This window comes from Prionailurus viverrinus, chromosome D2 (assembly GCF_022837055.1).
Source record: "Prionailurus viverrinus isolate Anna chromosome D2, UM_Priviv_1.0, whole genome shotgun sequence".
In the NCBI taxonomy this organism is placed as follows: Eukaryota; Metazoa; Chordata; class Mammalia; order Carnivora; family Felidae; genus Prionailurus; species Prionailurus viverrinus.
In genome coordinates this window covers 20652853-20665921 of record NC_062571.1, presented here as the reverse complement: position 1 = coordinate 20665921, position 13069 = coordinate 20652853, and the positions used below count along the sequence as shown (strand labels likewise).

At 37.1% G+C, this 13069-nt stretch overlaps 1 long non-coding RNA gene across 1 annotated transcript in view; it reads right to left on the bottom strand.

Annotated features, from left to right (window-relative positions):
* Positions 1 to 12622, bottom strand: part of LOC125148124 (uncharacterized) — a 69062-nt gene extending 56440 nt beyond the window's left edge. Inside the window, exons 1-3 of the long non-coding RNA XR_007145428.1 lie at positions 12374 to 12622; positions 12028 to 12137; positions 11213 to 11281 (exon numbers count right to left, since the gene is read on the bottom strand). This is a non-coding gene — a long non-coding RNA (uncharacterized LOC125148124). The remainder of the gene's footprint in view (positions 1 to 11212; positions 11282 to 12027; positions 12138 to 12373) is intronic.
* Between the last annotated feature and the right edge of the window lie 447 nt (positions 12623 to 13069).

Below are 13069 nucleotides of genomic sequence, written 5' to 3'. Positions count from 1 at the left end.
CTTTAAACGACCATCAATTTCTTACCAACTGTTATATGCAGAAGATGTTATATGCAAACCTAATGGTAACCACAAATCAAAAACCACAAATATGCAAAAAAATAAAGAGAAAGAAATGCAAATACATCACTAAAGAAAACCAACAAACCATGAGAGAGAGAGACAAGAAAGGATCAGAGAAAATCTTCAGAAATGACCACAAAACAATTAATAAATGGCAATAAATACAACCTTTCTGCACCTGCCCTGAGCCAACAATTTTCTTTTTGCCCAGCATCCAATGAGGTGAACCACACACCCATGCAGACAGAGTGGACATGGGCAGAATGGTGGTGGCCAGCCTCAGACTGGGGTTGCTGCTTCTGGCACTGGTACAACCCACATAGATTTATTCAAATCAAACAACTGTTGTAACACTTTCAAGTAACTGCTCCCAGCTAATGCCTGTCCACAGCAACTGGCAGTGCTCTGCAGTCCACAGCCAGTCTCTTCGTGATCTCATTCTTCCTTCTACATCTCTACTGCTAAGAGACTCAGGCCAAAAAAACATCTGTACCTCCCCATATTCTAAACCCAATCCAAATGGTGTCCAGATATCCAGTGTGATAAGGAAAAAACAGATCTTCATTGAATCTGCTAACTCCACATTTCAATAAATGTTGAGGATTCCAAATTTCATTGAAGAACATGTGAAGGGGTTGACTAGATGATGAATATCTACTAAATCTATTGGAATTTCATGTACAAGAAGACAACATCCAAGATTAGTTAAGAGGTGATTTCTTTAAATGTGGCTTAAGAAGTATGGACATACAAAATTCTACCTTGAAAATGAGAATAAATTTTATCTTACCTGTATCTAAAGGATAGGATATAAACAGATTCAGTTTTCATTTGGTTCATTAAATCTTTAAGACCATAACTCAGTTAGGTAATACAAAAAGCTTCCATGATTTTATTTATATGCACATTAGAAGGAACTTCCAGGTGTTATAGCAAATCCTCAATGCATTGTTTCAACATATTAATTTAATGCCTATTTACTCTAAATAAAGTTTTATATTATTAAGCTATCATTCTTTCTTGGGAACTGAACTCTCTTCTCTGAGGCTTTGAATTTCACACTGCATTTGATTTTTTATATAGTAATTTACATGTGCCAGGGCAATGATGTGTTGGAATCCAAATTTTGCTTACATACTCATCACCTATTCCTATTCAACAATAGTGCCAGATTCATTTAGCTAAACTGATTCCAAAGAGTAGAAGTACATTGACCTCAACTAATTTAAAAATGCTTTTTTAATTTTTGCTTATGTTGAATACTTTTTACAATTTAAAAAGTGATCTGTTTTGAAGGTAAAATTGACAAATCTTAAAATTAAAAAGGCAAAATATGTGCAGCAGCCAAAATTGTAAATCAAGTATTTGTAAAGTAAAGACTGGAGGCTTACATTAAATTCAGAAAAACTTTTATACTCTTTTTGCAAATACTTTTTTTTTTAATTCTGAATTAGAATAACCACATTTGGAACACTTTCTGTTAGTCAATAATTTTAGGTAGTTAAAACTTGGTCTTAAGCCTAAAATGGGCTTGATTCTGGAAAGTAACTCTTTTCACAACTGTCTCAGTGCACATAAAGCTTTTTATATAGATACTGTAAGGTCTTCTGTTCACATGGTCACATATTGATGCCAAGATGCTCTAATATCTAATATGGTCACAGTAATCTTGATAACCAATGATAACCAATACTATTTTTTCCTATCTTTAGGAACCTACACCAGAACAACTATACCCAACAGATCCCAAGCTACTATTTGTGCCAATGAAAATTTCATTTTGTTTCCTACATGAATGCTGTATATCTATTTTGGATTGTATATTGTATTTCCATATTTCTGCTTTGATTCATAGTACTTTCTCATGTTGTGAAATTGATTGCCATTGAACCAAAACTGTAATTAAAAAGAAATAGCTGAAAGAGGAAAAAAATAGTAAATACATATCTATCAATAATTATCTCAAATGTTAATGGACGAAATGCTCCAACCAAAAGACATAGGTAAAAACAAGACAGAAAGGGTAAAAAACAAGACCTATCTATATGTTGCCTATGAGAGACACATTTTACACCTAAATCCACCTGCAAACTGAAAGTGAGGGGATAGACAAACATTGATCATGAAAATCAATGTAAAAAGAAAGCCAGGGTAGCAGTACTTATATCAGGAACAATAGACTTTAATTTTTTTTTTAACATTTATTTATTTTTGAGACAGAGAGAGACAGAGCATGAACGGGGGAGGGGCAGAGAGAGAGGGAGACTCAGAATCGGAAGCAGGCTCCAGGCTCTGGGCCCGCCATCAGCCCAGAGCCTGACGCGGGGCTCGAACTCACGGACCGCAAGATCGTGACCTGAGCTGAAGTCGGACGCTCAACCGACTGAGCCACCCAGGCGCCCCGAGGAACAATAGACTTTAAAACAAAGACTATAACAAGAAACCAAGACTATATAATAATAAAGGGGACAATCTAACAAAAATATATGACAATTGTAAATATTAATGCATCCAATATGAAAGCACCCAAATACATAAAACAGTTAATAACAAACATAAAGGAAGTAATCAATAGTAATACAATAATAGTAGGGGATTTTAACACCCCACGGACATCAATAGATAAATTATCTACACAGAAAATCAACAAGGAAACAATTGGCTTTGAATGGCATGCTGGACCATATAGATTTAACAGATATATTCAGAACATTCCATCCTAAAACATCAGAGTACACATTTCTTTTCAAGTGTACATGGAACATTATCCAGAATAGATCACATATTAGGTCACAAAACAAGCCTCAACAAGTTCACAAAGATCAAAGTCATAGCTGGCATCTTTTCTGACCACAATACTATGAAAGTAGAAGTCAACCACAGGAAAAAATTTGGAAAAACCATAAATACGTGGAAGCTAAATAACATGCTACTAAGCAATGAATGGGTCAACCAAGAAATCAAAGAAGACATTAAAAAGTACATGGAAACTTTCCGATTCTGTGTCTCCCTCTCTCTCTGCCCCTCCCCCGTTCATGCTCTGTCTCTCTCTGTCCCAAAAATAAATAAACGTTGAAAAAAAAAATTTAAAAAAAAAAAAAAAAAAAAAAAAAAGTACATGGAAACAAACAAAAATGAAAATATAACAGTTCAAAATCTTTGAGATACAGCAAAAGTAGTTCTAAGAAGGAAGTTTATAGCAATACAGGCCTACATAAAGAAGCAAGAAAAATCTCAAAGCAACAACCTAAACTTACATATAAAGGAGCTAGAAAATGAAGAACAAACAAAATCCAAAAACAATATAAGGGAGGAAATAATAAAGATTAGAACAGAAATCAATGATATGGAAACCAAAGAAAAATATAACACATCAATGAAACCAGAGGCTAGTTCTTTGAAAAGATCAAGAAAATTGATAAGCCTCTACTTAGACTGAGAGATAAAGAGAAAGAGAGAGAAAGGACTCAAATAAACAAATCACAAATAAAAGAGGAGAAATGACAACCAACACCAGAGAAATACAAACAACTGTAAGAGAATATTATGAAAAACTATATGCCAAGAAATTGGACACCCTAGAAGAAATGCATAAATACTTAGAAACATATAACCTGCCAATACTAAAGCAGGGAGAAATAGAAAATTTGAACAGGCTGATTACCAACAAGGAGATTGAATCAGTAATCAAAAACTCCCAACAAACAAAAGTCCGGGGCCAGATGGCTTCACAGGTGAACTCTACCAAACAGTTAAAGAATAGTTAATACCTGTTCTCCTCAAACTATTCTAAAAATAGAAGAAGGAAAACTTCAAAATTCACTCTAGGAGGTGAGTATCACCCTAATATCAAAACCAGATAGACACCAAAACAAAGAGAACTACAAGCCAATATCTCTCATGAACATAGATGCAAAAATCCTCAACAAAATACTAGCAAACCAAATCCAACAATATATTTTAAAAAAAATCATTCACCACGACCAAGGGAGATTTATTCCTGGGATCCAAGAGTAGTTCAATATTTGCAAATTAACCAATGTGATACATCACATCCATAAAAGAAAGGATAGGGGCACCTGGGTGGCTCAGTCAGTTAAACGTCCGACTTCAGCCCAGGTCATGGTCTCATGGTTTGTGAGTTCAAGCCCCTCACCAGGCTTGGACAGGCAGCCTGGAGCCTGCTTCGGATTCTGTCTCCCTCTCTCTGTGCCCCTCCCTAGCTCATGCTTGCCCTCTCTGTGTGTCAAAAATAAATAAACTTTAAAAAATATTTTTAAAAAAAGAAAGGATAAAAACCATATGATCATTTTAATAGATGCAGAAAAAGCATTTGACAAAGTACAACATCCATTCATGATAAAAACCTACAACAAAGTAGATTTACAGGGAACATACCTCACCGTCTATCAAAAACCTACAGCAAGCATTATGTTCAATGGGGGTGGGGGGGGAGTGAGAGTTCACCCTTAAGGTCAGGAACAAGATAAGGATGTCTTCTTTATCTTCTACCACTTTTATCGAACATTATACTGGAGGTCCTACCCAAAGCAGTCAAACAATTAATAAAAGCATTCAGTAAGGAAGAAGTAAAACTTTCACATTTGCAGATGACATGATACTATACATAGAAAACCCAAAATACTCCACCAAAAACCTATTGGAATGTATAAGTGAATTTGGTAAAATCACAGGATGCAAAATCAACGTACAGAAATCTGTTGCATTTCCGTACACCAGTAATGAAGCAGCAGAAATATAAATTAAGAAAAAAAATCCCATTTACCATTGCACCAAAAATAATAAGATACCTAGGAATAAACCTAACCAAAGAGGTGAAAGAACAGTACTCTGAAAACTAGAAAACATTGATGTAAGAAATTGAAGATGACACAAAGACATGGAAAGACATTACATGCTCATGGATTGGAAGAACAAATATGGTTAAAATGTCTATACTACCTAATGCTATATACACATTTAATGCAATCCCTATCAAAATACCAACAGCATTTTTGGGGCGCCTGGGTGGCTCAGTCGGTTAAGCATCCGATTTTGGCTCGGGTCATGATCTCACAGTTTATGAGTTTGAGCCCTGCATGGCACTCTGTGCTGACAGCTTGAAGCCTCGAGCCTGCTTCAGATTCTGTGTCTCCCTCTCTCTCTGCCCCTCCCCCTGCTCATGCTCTGTTTCTCTCTCTCTCAAAAATAAACATTAAAAAATTTTTTTAAAATACCAACAGCATTTTTCACAGAGCTAGAACAAAGAATCCAAAATTTGTATGGAACCACAAAAGACTCCGAATATCCAAAGCAAGCTTGAAAAAGAAAAGAAAAGCTGGAGACCTCACAATTCTAGACTTCAGGTTATATTACAAAGATGTAGTGAACAAAACAGTATGGTACTGGCACAAAAATAGCCATATAGATCAACAGAACTGAATAGAAAACCAGGAAATAAACCCACAACTACATGGTCAAGTAATCTTCAACAAAGTAGAAAAGAATATCCAATGGGAAAAAGGCCGTCTCTTCAACAAATAGTGTTGGGAAAACTGGAAAGTTAGATGAAAAAGAATGAAACTGGACCACTTTCTTACACCATACACTAAAATAAATTCAAAATGGATAAAGACCTAAATGTGAGACCTAAAATCATTTTTAAAAATAGTAAAGAGCACAGTCAGTAATCTCTGACATCAGCAGTAGCAACTTCTTTCTAGACATGTCTCCTGAGGCAAAGAAAACAAAATCAAAACTAAATTATTAGGACTATATAAAAATAAAAATCTTCTACATAGAGAAGGAGACAATCAACAGAACTCAAGGGCAACCTACTGAATGGGAGAAAATATTTGCAAATGACATATCCAATAAAGGGTTAATATCCAAAATATGTAAAGAACTTAAACAACTCAACACCCCAAAACCAAATAATCCCATTGAAATGGGCATAAGCAGACATTTCTTCAAAAAAGACATACAGGGGACGCCTTGGTAGCTCAGTCGGTTAAGCGTCCGGCTTCAGCTCAGGTCATGATTTCACAGTTCATGAGTTCGAGCCCCACATCAGGCTCTGTGCTGACAGCTCAGAGCCTGGAGCCTGCTTCGAATTCTGTGTCTCCCTCTCTCTCTACTCCTCCCCCACTCATGTTCTATCTCTCTCTCTCCTTCAAAGGTAAATAAAAACATTAAAAAAAAAAAAAGACACACAGATGTCTAACACACACATGAAAAGATGTTTATCATCAGTTACCATCAGGGAAATGCAAATCAAAACTACAATGAGATATCACCTCATATCAGAATGGCTAAAATCAACAACACAAGAAACAAGTGTTGGGAAGGAGACAGAGAAAAAGGAACCCTCGTATATGTTGGTGGGAATGCAAACTGGTGCAGCCACTGTGGAAAACAGAATGGAAGTGCCTCAGAAAGTTAAAACTAGAACTACTCTGTGATCCAGCAATCACACTACTGGGTATTTACCCACATAATATAAAAACACTAATTCAAAGTGATACATTCACCCCTATGTTTATAGCAGCCTTATTTATAATAGGCAAGATATGGAAGTAGTCCAAGTATCCATCAATAAATCAATGGATAAAGAAGATGTGGTGTGTGTGTGTGTGTGTGTGTGTGTGTGTGCACAATGGAATATTATTCAGCCATAAAAGAGAATGAAATCTTGCCATTTGCAACAACATGGATGGAGCTAGAGAGTATAATGCTAAGTGAAATAAGTTAGTCAAAGACAAATTCCATATGATTTCACACACATGTGTAATTAAAGAAACAAAACAAACAAGCAAAGGAAAAAAAGAATGAGAGGAAAAACAAGAAACACACTCTTAACAATAGTGAACAAACTGATGGTTACTAGAGGGGAGGTGGGTGGGAGGATAGGTGAGATAAGTGATGAGGATTAAGGAGTGCACTTGTGATGAGCACCTGGTGATTATAATAAAAATTTTAATGAATGAATGAATAGGTAGGTAGATAGATAGATAGATAGATACATAGATAGATAGATTAAGACTGAGAGGAAAGAGATAAAGCTTCCAATCTTGCTTTGCCACTAACAAGCTGTGTGATGTTGGGTTACTCACTTTTTTTTTCAGAACCTCAGTTTCCTTTTCTGTAAAATGAGGCTGGGGTATATTGCCTTTATTCTCTCTAGCCATGCTAAAATCTTACTTCTTGTATTATATCCCTTTCCTCACATTCCTGATGTTATCTCAGATGAAATAAATATTTTTAAGAAAATCAAGAATGTACCATTAATAGGATTTTATATCAAAAGTTATCTGCAAACAAATGACTTAATTAATTCTGCAACTTATTCATTCTTTCATTCATTCAACAAAATTGGATTTCAAAGTTGAGTACCTATTATGAACCAGATACTGTGGTATCCTATAAAGTCTTCCCATATAAAGTATAAAAGTCAAAAGGATATTTTACCTACCCTCAAGGATTTTATATTCTGGTGGTGGAGACAGGCACATGATTTTAATAAAAGGTAGAAGTAAATGATAGAGGGAAGCACAGAAAACTTTTGGGAGAGAAATTATATACCCTCTTAAGATGGGGAAGGCTTCCTAGAGGAGGAGACACATGACCTAAAGAATGAGTAGGAGGTTATTATTATAGGTAGAGAAGAAAGACTGTCAAAGTACAGAAGAGTAGAAGGAGAAAGAATTTTGAGATAGTAGTAGTAGCTAGAATGTAAAGCACAGAGTAAGGAACAATTGCATAAGAGGAGTAAGTAGTGGAAATTCTAAGGTACCTTTTAAAGGACCTTCATTTTGTCCCATAGAGCAATGCTTTTCAAAGAAGCCAAGGATCCACATGTACCAGAATTACTTGAGACTTTTGTAAAAACCAAACAAACAAACAAAATCTGAGTTTTGATTTTAAGCTAAATCTGCTGATTCAGAATCCCTTGGGATGAGGCCTGGGGATCTGTATATAAAAGAAATATTCCAGTATTTCAGATGCAACCTAAGGTTTGAGAATCATTTGTATTAGATATTTTTACATCCATTATTTTTACTTAATTTCCACCATGATATTATTAGTAATGGGAATTTGGGTTCCAAGAAAGATGCCATTCCCTAGGATAACTGATGAAAGCAAAATCAATATTATGAGCTGAATAAACATTGGGATCAATGAATAGATGACTATATCAGGAATAGAGAATAAAACTAGGACTTGGGGGCCAGAAGTATGTTCCAAATTGGGGATTTAATTTTTATAACAAGGCAGAATATCAAGGTGAATACTGAAGTATAAGATCAGACATAATAAACACTACAGTTTAAAACACTTTCTAAAATCTCAGTTTCTATCCTGTAAAATGGAAATAACATCTTTCAGAGGCACCTGGGTGGTTCAGTCGTTTAAGCCTCTGGCTTCAGCTCAGGTCATGATCTCGCTGTTCATGGGTTCAAGCATCACATAGGGCTTTCTGCTGTCAGTGCAGGGCCCGCTTCAGATCCTCTGTCCCCATCTCTCTCTGCCTCCCTCCCCCCACAACAAATAAATATTAAAAAAAAAAATAACATCCCCCATTGGAAGAACAAATATTGTTAAAATGGCAATACCATCCAAAGCAATCTACATATTCAATGCAATCTCTATCAAAATAACACCAGAAAACACCCCAAATAGCCAAAGCAATCTTGAAAAAGAAAACCAAAGCTGGAGGCATCACAATCCTGTACTTACAAGACGTAATACTGGTACAAAAACAGACACTCAGATCAATGGAACAGAATATAGAACCCAGAAGTGGACCCACAAACATATCGCAACTAATCTTTGACAAAGTAGGAAAGAATATCCAATGGAATAAGGACAGTCTCTTCAGCAAATGATGCTGGGAAAACTGGACAACAGCATGCAGAAAAATGAACCTGGACCACTTTCTTACACCGTACACAAAAATAAACTCAAAATGGATGAAAGACCTCAATGCGAGACAGGAAGCCATCAAAATTCTCAAGGAGAAAGCAGGCAAAAACCTCTTTGATCTTGGCCGCAGCAACTTCTTACTCAACACGTCTCCAGAGGCAAGGGAAACAAAAGCAAAAATGAACTATTGGGACCTCATGAAAATAAAAAGCTTCTGCATAGTGAAGGAAACAATCAGCAAAACTAAAAGGCAACCGACAGAATGGGAGAAGATATTTGCAAATGACATACCATATAAAGGGTTAGTATCTAAATCTATAAAGAACTTATCAAACTCAACACCCAGAAAGCAAATAATCCACTGAATAAATGGGCAAAAGACATGAAGAGATACTTCTCCAAAGAAGACATCCAGATGAGTAACAGACACATGAAAAAATGCTCAACATCACTCATCATCAGGAAAATACAAATCAAAACCACAATGAGACACCACCTCACACCTGTCAGAATGGCTAACATTAACAACTCAGGCAACAACAGATGTTGGCGAGGATGCGGAGAAAGAGGATCTCTTTTGCACTGCTGGTGGGAATGCAAGGTGGTGCAGCCACTCTGGAAAACAGTATGGAGGTTCCTCAAAAAATTAAAAATAGAACTACCCTACGACCCAGCAATTGCACTACTAGGTATTTATCCAAGGGACACAGGTGTGCTGTTTCGAAAGGGCACATGCACCCCAATGTTTATAGCAGTATTATCAACAATAGCCAAAGTATGGAGAGCCCAAATGTCCATCAACTGGTGAATGGTTGAAGATTTGGTTTATATATACAATGGAGTATTACTCAGGGTGAAGAAGAATGCAATCTTGCCGTTTGCAACTATGTGGATGGAACTAGAAGGTATTATGCTAAGCGAAATTAGTCAGTCAGAGAAAGACAAATATCATATGACTTCACTCATATAAGGAATTTAAGGTACAAAACAGATGAACATAAGGGAAGGGAAGCAAAAATAATATAAAAACAGGCAGGGGGACAAAATGTAAGAGACTCTTAAATATGGAGACAAAGCGTTGCTGGAAGGGTGGTGGGAGGTGGGGGGATGAGCTAAGTGGGAAAGGGGCATTAAGGAACCTATTCTTGAAATCATTGTTGCACTATATGCTAACTAACTTGGATGTAAATTTAAAAATTAATTAATTAATTAAAAAAATAAAGACGGAGCAGGCTGCAGGCTTGGAACATTCCAGCTACCTTACAAAGCAAAACTTCAGTTATACTGTTTAGTTTGCAATCAATTTATTTTTATGATTCCTTTCTAATGATGGCAAGTGATACAGGTTTTCCATGTGGGGTGTTCTTCAAATAAAGTTGTTTTAAGGGGAAAAACTCTTTCAAAGGACAATGTGGGGGTCTAAGATGCTACCCAACTTGCATGCTAATAGATTAGCCTGCTACAGTTTAATGGATGCTAGAAGACACAAAATCCCTGGTTCAGAGACAAAGAACAGTGTATGACTTATGGCAGCAGCAGTAGCCACAGAGCCAGCATATCTGTGCTTAGTCTCCAAGGCCCATTTCCAAAAGGGAGCTGCAAAAAGAGGGTTCTTTACAAAAGGGGAACGCTGAGTTTAAGAAACCTGACAGAAGGGGCACCTGGGTGGCTCAGTTGGTTAAGTGTCCAACTTCAGCTCAGGTCATAATCTCACGGTTCATGGGTTCAAGCCCTGCGTTGGGTTCTGTGCTGACGGCTCAGAAGCTGACGGCTTCCGATTCTGTGTCTCTCTCTCTGCCCCTCCCCTCCTCACGCTCTGTCTCTCTCTCTCAAAAATAAAATAAGAACATTAAAAACATAAAATAAGCAAATAAATAAAAGAAACCTGACAGAAGACATTATCTCTATCTCCCAAAACTATTTGCTGTACAAGCATCCTTCAAAAATTAGTCTGAAACAAATGGGAACCAGTGCCTCACTCACAAGATGTGCAGAAATGTAAGAGACTGACAGAGAACTGTCTCATTATGATATATATTTCACAGGCTGATATAATAATTAAATGGAGTAAAATATATAAATTACATAACAAGGTGTTTAGAACACAAAAATAGCTCAATAAAAGTAATTGCTATTATTACTGTTATAGAATTATCATTTTGGGTTTTGTTGCTGTTTAACATTACTCAAAGATTGTTTGTGGTTTACATATTAGCCTGCAACTTACCTTGACCAAGAGAATTGACCCAGAAGCCTGGAGTTGGGTGGGTCCTGAAGGTGGGACTAAATGGCATGACTGGGGAAAGAAAAGTTAAAAGGCAGAGTGGTCATTAGAGATATGGCCCTTGGGAACCTCAGTGGGGACCACATTGTCAGTCCTCTGCAATCTGTGGTAACAGTAAGTGATGAATTGGTAACTGTTGTCAGAGGCTTCAACCTCTGCTATTTTATTTCCTTCTCTACCCAAACAGAATCTGAAATTTCCTTACACAGCAAGCCTGTACCTGTAATGTCTTCCCTTCCCCTCTCTACCATCTGTTTTCTGGAAGGCAGCATATAATGGAAATAACCCAAGAAATCCTGGACTTAAATCCAATATTTGCAACTTACCAAAGCTTTTTTTTAAAGTAGAAAACGGAATAAGTAACATTTAAATCTTTTGAATTTCCAGTGCCCAGAATAAGCTTAAGGCAAAGTGATGAGTTTTGACATAGGACTTGAATTTCTTTGCGGTCCAGCCCCTACCCAGGGGATAGTTGACCTAGATCTGCCCTTCAAGATCTAGAATATAGGTTTTACTTCTCCTTTATCTTCCTAGGCTATTTGGAATTTGTAGTCTTTGTTGAGCTTCTTCACAGGATTTGATCTTTCACATTGAAATACCTAATGGTGCTTTCAAGTAGCTTAATACTCTGCTAATGGCCAAAACTTTCTATCTACCCTAGAAGCACAAATCCAGCTGCTCAGTTATGGGCTGGCCTATTTATAATTTAAAGACTATCCCAATGTATTATTTGTCACAATGTATTTCAGAACTTATACCTGGACATGTAAGTCATTTCCCAGGAGAAATGTTTCTTTCTTCTTGCTCCTCTTGATTCGTCATGAGATATTTGCTTGCTATCCATTTGCAAACAGTAGGGCCTGTGCCTCTGGAAGAGAATAACATTTAAAATGGCCACTAGGCTTGGAGACAGACAGTCTGGGTTCAGAACCCAGTTTTATTACTTCCTAGTTCTCTGGGAGGCAGCATCTAAGGAGATGAACTTACCTGCATCTAGATGGTTTTGAATCCTAGCTACTCACTAACTAGATGACTTCTGACTGACCACAAAACCTTTGTGAGTCTCACTTTTTCCATTTTTAAAATAAGAATGATAATACCTACCTTATGGAGCCTTCTGTGAGCAGTCAGTGAGATACCATGCTTACACAGTGCTCATCACATTATAGCAGCCACCTAACAAGTGTGACATCCACTCCAGCCATTCAAGGTCTCATCATCCTCTGAACTCACAGCATGCAATGGCTCTGGCAGGAATGGAACACTTACATGCCTGTGGGCCCAGCACATAACTGAAGTCAATGAGTATAAGAAAAAGAACACTGCAATTTTCAGGATACAAAGCAATTAAAAGTTGGCCTCGACATTGGGAAGAAAATAGTAAATGCTGAGGACTGTGGCAAACCAGGAAGTGTGTGTTTCATCTAACACACCTACCACTCCAGCCCATAGTTGCCCCATATTAACAGATCTGATTTTTCCTAAAAGAAGTCATATATTTGGATTTTTAGGTAAACGTTCTCAACTTTTAACTGTTGGCTCACTTAAACATACTCGGGGCCACCTGGGTGGCTCAGTCCGCTGAGTGTCCATCTTCGGCTCAGGTCATGATCTCATGGTTCTTGAGTTCAAGCCCCACATCAGGCCCTGTGCTGACAGCTCAGAGCCTGGAGCCTGCCTCAGATTCTGTCTCTCTCTCTCTCTCTCTCTCTCTCTCTGCCCCTCCATCACTCATTCTCTCTCTCTTTCTCTCCAAAATAAATAAACATTAAAATAATTAAAAAATAAATTTAAAAAACA